The following is a 9,626-nucleotide window of genomic DNA, read 5'->3' on the forward strand; positions in this document are numbered from 1 at the left end:
ACCCCCTCCCCCATTTCACGGTGGAAAGGTTCTACTTCGGAAAAATCCCCCATAGACACTTTCAGCTGTGAAAAATTCCCCGATAGAGAATTTTTCTTACGCAAAATCCCCCCTCCTCATGGAAACGACAGACAATTTGAATTGCGCTGAAAGTTTCCTCCCGAAAATTTTCTCCGCAACATCTCCACATCTAAAATTAAATCAAATAAAAATAATTATGGGAATTCTGGGTAATACCCCGTGTAAAATCCCTCCTTGTAAAGTCTTATCGGGTACGACTTGGGCATATTACAACGATAGTAATGACTATATTTGTATAAAATATTGACCATGGAATTGAATAGTGTGTTTTTTCTTAAACTCTACAATAAAAACTCCAAGAAGGGATTGTAAAACCAAATATGTCCATACACTTTGAAGTCTTTATGGCTTTAAAGTGGAACATGTTCCACTTTAAAAATGTGTGTTAAATATTTAAAAATGTGTGTTGAATATTGCATGTGATTGTGTTTGAAATATGATCGAATTTTAGCTCTTTTACAAACGCTTCATTAATAGAATTGACTATGAAATAATATTTAAGAATGATTTAGTAGATTTTATGTATTGATATAATAATAAAAAAGTAGACGTTTGTGGATTCTGCTGTTAATAGGGACACTTGCCGCAGAATAAACTAATTTATTTGACACAAACCAAAAATAGTGATCGCACCGATAATGTTCTAATGCTTATGCTGTTAGACAAACCCAGAAAATTTGAAAAACAAAAATGCTGACAAATATTAACAGGATAGTTGGTGAAGAAGTAAAGAACTTGGGGAAGCTTGAAAGTCAGATTACAGTTTTAACTGCATCTATTTCGAGTTTAGAAAAGAAGGTAGATTAGAGTGACTTCCTGTCTACTATTATTTACGGAGAAAAATTTAATAGGCCTATATGCCTGGTAGGCTAATCAGATTAGCTTATCACCTTTCCTTGCATTTTTATACAATCTTTAAAGACACTTTGGTAAAATTCTACTTTAGCTACTTTTTGCTATCTTGGAAAAGGATCAAGTTAGGAAAATGAAACTTTCAGGGCTGGGTCTACAGACTGAAGCAGGCTATGTCCTGGGAAGGTATTTTGAAGTACAGACCTCTACTCCTTGGTATTTTTTTAGCCCTGTGTCACATGATAAGGAGACATGTTAAGAAAACAATTCTTACCTTGAAATATGTATAATGATCCTAGTTCTTATATTATCCAACAGGAGAACCTTTATCATCAAGTCTTTCCTCTAAAAATCCTTCTTTTTCCAGCTTAAAAGAAAAAGTTTCCTAAAAGTACCATGTTGAGATTCAATGCTTAAGTCATTTTAAATTGCCGCCTAATAAAGTTGTTTTATAGATAGCATTAATGCCAGTCTTTATGTTCATATTTTGATAGTGGCCCTTTGCCACTGCTCTTGAAAAAAAAGAATTAAAAAGACCGGCATGAACACTATCTATAAAACAACTTATTTGGCGGCAGTTTATAGCAGCAATTTAAAAAGACTTAAGCATTGAATCTCAACATGGTACTCTACTATAAAGGAAGATTGTCTTTTCTTTTTAGATTGAAGCTGAGTTGTATTAATTATTGCTGTATTGAAAGTATTTGCAGCTAATGGTGTTGTGCTGAGAAGGAAGAAAATTAGTCATATTGAAAGAAGTCTCAACTGACATTGCTGTCAAGAGGAGACTCAAATCTCTCAGATCAGATCAACATGGTACTTTTAGGAAACTTTTTCTTTTAAGCTGGAAAAAGAAGGATTTAAGAGGAAAGACTTGATGATAAAGGTTCTCCCATTGGATAATATAAGAACTAGGATCATTATACATATTTTAAGGTAAGAATTATTTTCTTAACATTTCTCCTTATCATGCGACACAAGGCTAAACAAATACCAAAAAGCAGATCTTCTGCTTAAATGAAGTAGTCTACAACAAAACTATTTTCAGCTTCATAACTTTGCTCAATCCCAGTTTATAAGGTTTAAAAGATCTAAAAAATACATTTTATAAATTTAGAAAAAGCCATTGATTTGGTTTTAAATTCTTCTCAAATAACAGGAATTATATTTTCAGAACTAAAACCATAGATAAAGATACTGATAACTGAGAACTAAGGCACAATATTGTTTTATCAAAATTTCAATAGGTTTAGTAGACCTATCAATTAGGCATATTTCTAAGACTTAGAAATCAAAAAGGAATAAACATGGAAGGTTGGCAAAACCTTCCAAAGTATGTTTTGACCCTGTATTCATTACTGAAAGTTTCATTTTCTAAACCTAACCCCTTTCCAAGATAACAAAAAGTTGTTAAACTAGAATTTTACTGACATTTTAAATAATTGGCCATTAATATTCACAGTTCAGTCCTACATTACAATTATTCCTCCTCAGAAAAAAACTATAAAACTTTCAAAACATGATTTAATTATTCTAAAAACATAACATAGAATCTAGTCTATTCCTATTAGGGTAAATATTTACTAAATCATATTATTGAGTAACAACTAAAGTGAATATACCATTAGATGCCTTTTTTTTATGCTGATTACAAATATAATAATCATATTAAGTAAAAACTAAAGTGAATATACCATTAGATGCCTTTTTTATGCTGATTACAAATATAATAATCATTTCTATCAGAAATGAATTTTATCCCCCCCCCTATATATGCCAATTCAGGGTATATATTTCTACATTTGAGGGGGGGGCAAATTTTATTTCTGATGTAAATGGAAGGTAAGTTTAAACTTTACCCCCACCCCCCTAATGTAGAAATATATACCCTGAATTGGCATATATAGAGGGGGGGGGCTAAAATTCATTTCTAATAGAAATGATTATTATATTTGCAATCAGCATAAAAAAAGGCATCAAATGATATATTCACTTTAGTTGTTTCTCAATAATATGATTTGGTAAATATTTACCCCTATTAGTGCTTTACTTTGCTTTATCCCCACCCTCATTAATGTGCAAATATATACCCTAAATTTTGTAATCTCCATGCATTTTTCTATTTCTTGATTTCATCAATGGTGCTTCTTTACTGTTAAGTCTAGCCCATTTGAAGATAAGAGTAATGTATGACAAAATGCATGGAAAATATATAATTTTGGCTATATATGTACGCATTAAGGGGATGGGTGTAAAGTAAAGTGAAGTGCTTTTAGGAATTATAAAAATGATAATCATTTAATTGTTCACTATTGACAAAATAGATAATAGCAGAGTACTATGAAAAAGAAAGAAAAAGAAGCCAGCTTCTCCTAATTTAAAGGTATAATACTCTTGTAGATGCCAGTAAAAACATTAATAAAGAAGATTGCTTTGTTTTTTAAACTGCTTCAGACAAGTATTTTGAATGATGTATAATATTCCTTATCTTTCTGCTGTTAGAAGTGATTGATTGTTCAAAGATGATGAGAAGCCATTTATGCTCAATAAGCCATCCTATCATGCAATAGTCCATTTAAGCATACATTCAGTCCAAAACCAGTTGATGCTCCAGGTGAAATCAGGACAAAAAATAATTCAGTGCCATCTGGAGGTTTCAATAGAGTGTTTTCAAGTCAGCTGAATATTTATCATCAGATTTACTCTCAGCTAAGAACATTCATTTTATCTTTTTCTTATTTCAGCTAATTCACCTTATCATATCTGTTTGCTAGGGGGGGGTCTTGTATGTTTTGTGTAAGAGACCTTCTGGAAAAATGTAGAACAAACATTTGTATATCTCCCCCCCCTTAGGAAATATCTAATGAATTTCTGCCCTCTTCCACCAAAAGGTCATCCCTATGTTAGTCCATGAATAAAAATAACATTTCAAGTATTAGGGGATTAAACACCTTAATTGAATTCAAAGTAGTTTTTGGTGATATCTAAAAAGTGATGGATTTCTTTAAAGGAGTTCAATAATATCTATCCTAATCAAAATGGAGAATATATTACCTTAAATTGTACTTGCTAGTGATATGAACAAATCCAGTGAATGCCAGTTAGTGATGATGGGGCCATGAGACGTCTGCTCATCCCATTTAGTGAGCCATGGTTTTGTCACTCAGTCTTTGTTGAGATTTGATTTGGAACTATTAATTTTTGTAGATCCCATCATCCTCTTGCTCAGAACGTTCTACAGACCTACAATTTGATTGTAGAATTTATTCTTTTTCCTGTCTTAGCATGCTTGCAGAACAGCTTTGCTGAATGACCTCTGGTACTTGAAGACCAGGCAGGTTCAAACATCTTTGTCATCAGACTTGAGCAATTTATAGATCATTATCTTATTACCTCTGCATTGATGGTATGTCAGAGTTGGTAGCCTCAGGCTCTGCAGTTAACATCCATACTCTTTATCTTTGAGACCCTTTATGCATTTTGTTGCCTATCTTTTAACGGATTCAATGGCTATCTGGTCTGTTTTATTAATTGATGTGGCTATAGACATTCCATACTCCAGTCTAGGTTGCACCAGGCTATCATAGAGTTTAGTCACTATTGCTGGGGATCTACTAGTGATCCCCATTGATGATACCAAGAGTCTGGTTAGCCCTGATACTGCAGCATAGGTGTGGCAGTTGAATTTGAGGCCTTCATCCACAACACCACCCAAATCTCTTTCTGAGGTACTCTTGGAAATTGGTTGTTCCCTTGCTGGAATTTAATAACATTGAATATTGCCATCATGGGCTATTTCTTCCAAAATGGAGAACCTTCCAAAAAATAATAGTATTCTCATATTGCTGAATAGCGTTATATTGTTTTGGTATATAGTACCATACGTCAAATTTTGTCAAGTGTTGTTTGAGCTGGACCCAATGACATATTTTCCATCCCAAGCGTGGCCAGTCTCTCTACAATCTGTGAGGTTTTATACACACCTGAGAACATGGCTAGTAGACAAAAACCCACATATGGACCACTTTTGGCTTCCAGTTTCACTTTTTCACTCATTTTTCACAGTTTCAAAGCCATAAAGCAGGGACAAAAAAAAATACAACTTCAGTTACAGTTAAATACATAATACATTTTTCGATTCATTTGTGTAAAGTGCATGTCTCTTAGAAGCACAGTAACTTGTCTTCAAAATTTTCATAAATGTTCTCTGTTTTTAATATGTTGAAATAGTTTGAGCCTTGATTTTGGAGATAGTTTGAATCCTTCTATATCCTGATAAATTTATGGGACCCATATCAACTCTGTTGTGTTTTGTATATCTCTCTGTAAGAGTCCTATCAGTATGAGTTTGGTTGAGCTTATTTGTATCTACATGCAAGGGGTGTTTTTGAAGGTATGTTTGAAGATAAGTACGCAACAAAAGATTATTTCAAAAAAGTAAACTTATTTCAGAAAATACATACTTTACTCTATTTAACAACATAGTTGCCAAGTTTGTTCAAACACTTTTCATAACTGTCAACTAATTGTAAACTAACTTCTTCATAAAAACTTGCCACCTGCTCCAATAACCAAGAATTACTGCTGTTTGTCTGTTGTTGTCACCATTGTAATGGTTGCAACTGAGGTGTTGCTTGAGTTGGAGAAACGGATGGTAATCAATTGTCACAAGATCAAGACTGTTGGGTGGATGGTCTAAAACTTCCAGGCGAAAACTGTCCAACGAATTGCAGGTCTGACTTGCAGTGAGAGGTCATGCACTGTCATGAAGGAGGACAATTCCCTTTGTCAGCATGCCAAGTTTGTTTTGGTTTTTCTAATTGCTCTGCAGAGCTTTCTGAGTGTTTGACAGTATGTCTCTGTATTGATAGTGGTTCCTCATTGCATAAAGTCAACCAACAAAACACCATGCCTATTCCAAAACACTGATGCCATGATTTTGCACTGGGACAGAGTCTGTTTGGCCTTCAACTATACAGGGGAGTGTGTGTTTCCATTCCATGTTCTGTTGCTTTGATTTGGGTGTGATATGTGAAACCCTTGTTTTGTCTCCAGTTCAACTGATGGGGGGGGGGCAACCATTACAATTATGACGACAATGTAGAAACGGCAATGAACTCTTTGTTATCAGAGCATGCGGTAAGTTTTTATGAAGAGGTTACCTTAAAATTAATTGAGAGTTATGATAAGCGTTTGAACAAACTTGACAGTTAGGCCACAAAATACAGTAAATTATGTACTTTCTGAAAATAAATTTACTTTTTCTTAAGTAATCTATTGTTGTGTATTTATGTTCAAATGACCCTTACTTAAAAAACACCCCTTGTATTATACATTTTTATATATGTTTTGGATAATTTGTTTGTGTTATTTAGTTGGTGGGCAATTTGATATTCTTTGGAATTTCAGATTGATTATTGGACCCTTTCAAAAAGGGACTCAGTATTTGCCAAACTCAAGGAATCTCAGGAGAAGCTGAGCCAACTTTTAATTAAGGCTGAACAACTATCAATTTTGATTGAAGGATTTGTGAAGGATAGTGAACCACTTTTTTGTGAGCTCTTTCCTTTTATTGATCAAGTTATCTCAGTTCAGAACAAAATCAACTACCACCAACTTTTACAATTTGGAAAATTTATCAAGTAAGATGCCTATCTTGTGTTTCTTTAGGCTTTCCTTTTATTGAGTACTTCAAAAGAATTATATGCTTGATTATTTTCTAGCTGACAATAAAAAATCACAGCCCCTTGCTGATCCTGTAAAAGGTTATTGAGTCATGTGTAAATATTTCTTAAGGTTGCACTTTTCATCTAGTACCTTGAAAAGTATATAATACCTTTCATCACACTGCCCTTCTGTTTAGAAATAAAATAAAATGTATAAATAACAGTTACAAATTTTAGTTAAGAGAGAGAAAAAACATATATATGTTACTGTAAATGTCTGAAATCTGGTTAATGTTGACATTCACCAGTTAATGTCCAAAAATTTCTTTTTATCTGCATGGATACAATTAGCTTTGTGAGTCAGCTTTTTCAATCTTATGCAAGCTATGATGGTAAAATTTAAAAGTTTGGTTAAATAATGTTAGTTTATGTTAAATTTGGTTATGAATATCAGAAATGGGTTAAAAACCTAAGCTAAACAAAAGCTAACCTAACCAAATCTAACCTAACCTGTCATTATTAAACCTTGCATTAAACTGAAAAAGTTGACTGGCAATTTAGACTAAATCCAAGCAGAAAAAAAAGGTATTTTGGACATTCACCAGTGAATGTCAACATTCACGAATTCCGGACATTCACTGTAACACATATATTAGTGAAAGACTTAGTATTTTAACTTCATGTCAGAAAGCCTTTATCATGTAAGAAAATAACATACTATGGTAAGAAAATAGTATACGTACAACAAAATGAGAAAATGAAAGAGATTTTCATGTGAAAACCTGGAGTTGTTGTTAAGTATAAGTTCTAAACAACATCCAGTATGGTGAGAAAAGTGTGGTTATGCAAAGGCCTAGAATATAATGTGTTTTAAGCAGTGGGTTTTGATTTCTGGCTTTTATTTTTGGGTATACTGTTTTTTTTTTCTATCAATGTTTGTTTTCATATTCTTTTTTATGTCTTTTTAATTGATGGCTAAAAATTTTCTTTATTTTTTTTTTTTTTTTGTCAGCTTGTTGTTTTTTTGTATGTGTTAAACCTGTACTAAGACATATGTTAGAGTCCATCCTTAAGATGGTTTGATGGAGCTGCCCAGGGTTAATTTGAATAAAGGGAGCCTTGATCATCTGGTATTAAATTAGAAGAAAACCAAATTAGATGATCATCTAATATGATGAGGCCATATTAGATGATAACATATTAGATGTTAGATTGTTGCATCTGACTAAAAAATGGCCACTATACTTTATGGTCTGAGAAGAAAACCACAAACGTGCACAGTATTATACAGCAGTTTGCCCTTGTATTTTAATTGATCATCATATTACGTTTGTTTAAAAAACATCATCAGTATGTGACAACAATTTTCTTTTATAGAATTGCGGTACCATAGAGAAGGTTTTTATTCCCCTTCTATGCACCAAAAATATTTAACCTTATTTTAACCCACCATTCAGTTATAAAAACACTTGTTGGGTACATAATGGCCATAAAATTAACATTTAAATAGTTAAACCCTTAATTTATTTGCTGATGTAGATTGATACTACCTATAATCATGCCATTTACAATTAAAAGGTAAATTTAGACAATTGTGGTCTCTAATTGTTAATTAAACACACTCTGTTTTGACATAATATTAGCTGCAAAATTGTATTAAAATTAAAATTTATAATTGACTTTGTCTGGGCTTTGAAATCTGGCTTCAGTCCATGTTTCTTTTAGTGAGAATTTTCGACTAAAAAAGATGTAATTTTACCAGTAATAATTTAGATTGGGAAAAAAAGGTGTAATTAAGTAAAAGTCCGTGTAAATCTAGAAAGACTGCAAACCTTATGGTTGCTAATATTCCGTTTTGGTTCTAAAAAACAGTAATTTAGAATTACTAAATTACTCAAGCGAATCAAGCGAGGTTTGGCCTTCAGTCAGCCAAAGCCCGCTCTCATTGGCTCAAATCGTCTCAGAATTAGCTTAGAAATATGATTGTATTTAAATGAATTTGAGTATCACTTTCTACATCCCTAAAATACAGGGCACTAAAATTATTTCTTTAGATGCTCAACTGATTGCAATAGATACTTCGATCTTCTTTTTTTATTGGTAAATTATAGTTGACGTAAATAAGAAAACATGGTACCACCTTGAGCTGGTGGTAAAACTCTTTTTGTTATTTACTTAAAACCAAAGTTGCTACTATATTTTCTAAAAAGTCTCTTTAAAAGGCTTCATGAATGTTCCTCTGGTTTTTTGTTGTATAAACTATTTTTTTTTTGTCCAAATTTGATTTCATTTATTTATCTGTTAAATGTATAATGTTTTGTAGATTCCTTAAAAGTTAAATTCAATTAACAAAAAAGCTACTCCCCACTCCAGCCCCTGACACCAGTCTAAAGAAGCCTCCTCTAAAAGATAATTATACTTGTGTCACAAATTGGCCGAATCTCTTTGCAGTGGGCATATATGGCCAGTGGTCTTTAAAGTAGTCTAGACTACAGTTGAAAAAGTATTGACATTGTAAGATATTTTATTGAAAATTGTTGGGAGTGTTGGATTTTTTTTCTTGAATACCAAGCTAAGTCTTTAACGTTGCTAGTTTCTCATAGGTTTTGGTTCACTCTGCTCGAAAGTTAAAAAAAAATTAGAAAAACTATAAGAATAAAACTTTGTGTTCCAGTCAACTCAACCAACGTAACCTATTGTTTTGTGACATTGCTTCTTCAATAATTAAGCCAATTTATTTTCAATTGTTTTCTTCTAGTCGTGACTTAAAAGATGCATTGCATTTGAAGGACTATGAGAGGATTGCCGCTAAATTCCAGAAATTACAAGAAACCCACTCTCAAATGCATGGGACGCAATGTGGAAATTTGCACAATTATTTCCGAAGGTTGAAGCAAGAATGGGCAAAAACTATTTACCTCCCTGTAAAAAGGTTACTTTTTGTTAATTAATTTCACAATAGTTTTAAAAGTAAAATAAAGAGTGTTATTAAAACATAAGACAAGCAGAAATGAGTCAGTTTCAATG

General features: G+C 32.6%; 1 protein-coding gene and 1 long non-coding RNA gene across 2 annotated transcripts in view; both read left to right on the forward strand.

The window, feature by feature from the left end:
* Positions 1–9,626, forward strand: part of LOC148951168 (uncharacterized) — a 102,300-nt gene that overhangs the window by 61,944 nt on the left and 30,730 nt on the right. The window lies entirely within an intron of this gene.
* LOC148951170 (uncharacterized) lies at positions 780–6,473 on the forward strand. The gene is made up of 3 exons (XR_016141897.1): positions 780–879; positions 1,596–1,869; positions 6,343–6,473. It is a non-coding gene; the product is annotated as an uncharacterized LOC148951170 (long non-coding RNA).

The sequence above is a fragment of the Artemia sp. Qi Xiang Cuo genome, chromosome 6 (genome assembly GCF_049724085.1).
Source record: "Artemia sp. Qi Xiang Cuo chromosome 6, ASM4972408v1, whole genome shotgun sequence".
NCBI classification, from domain to species: Eukaryota; Metazoa; Arthropoda; class Branchiopoda; order Anostraca; family Artemiidae; genus Artemia; species Artemia sp. Qi Xiang Cuo.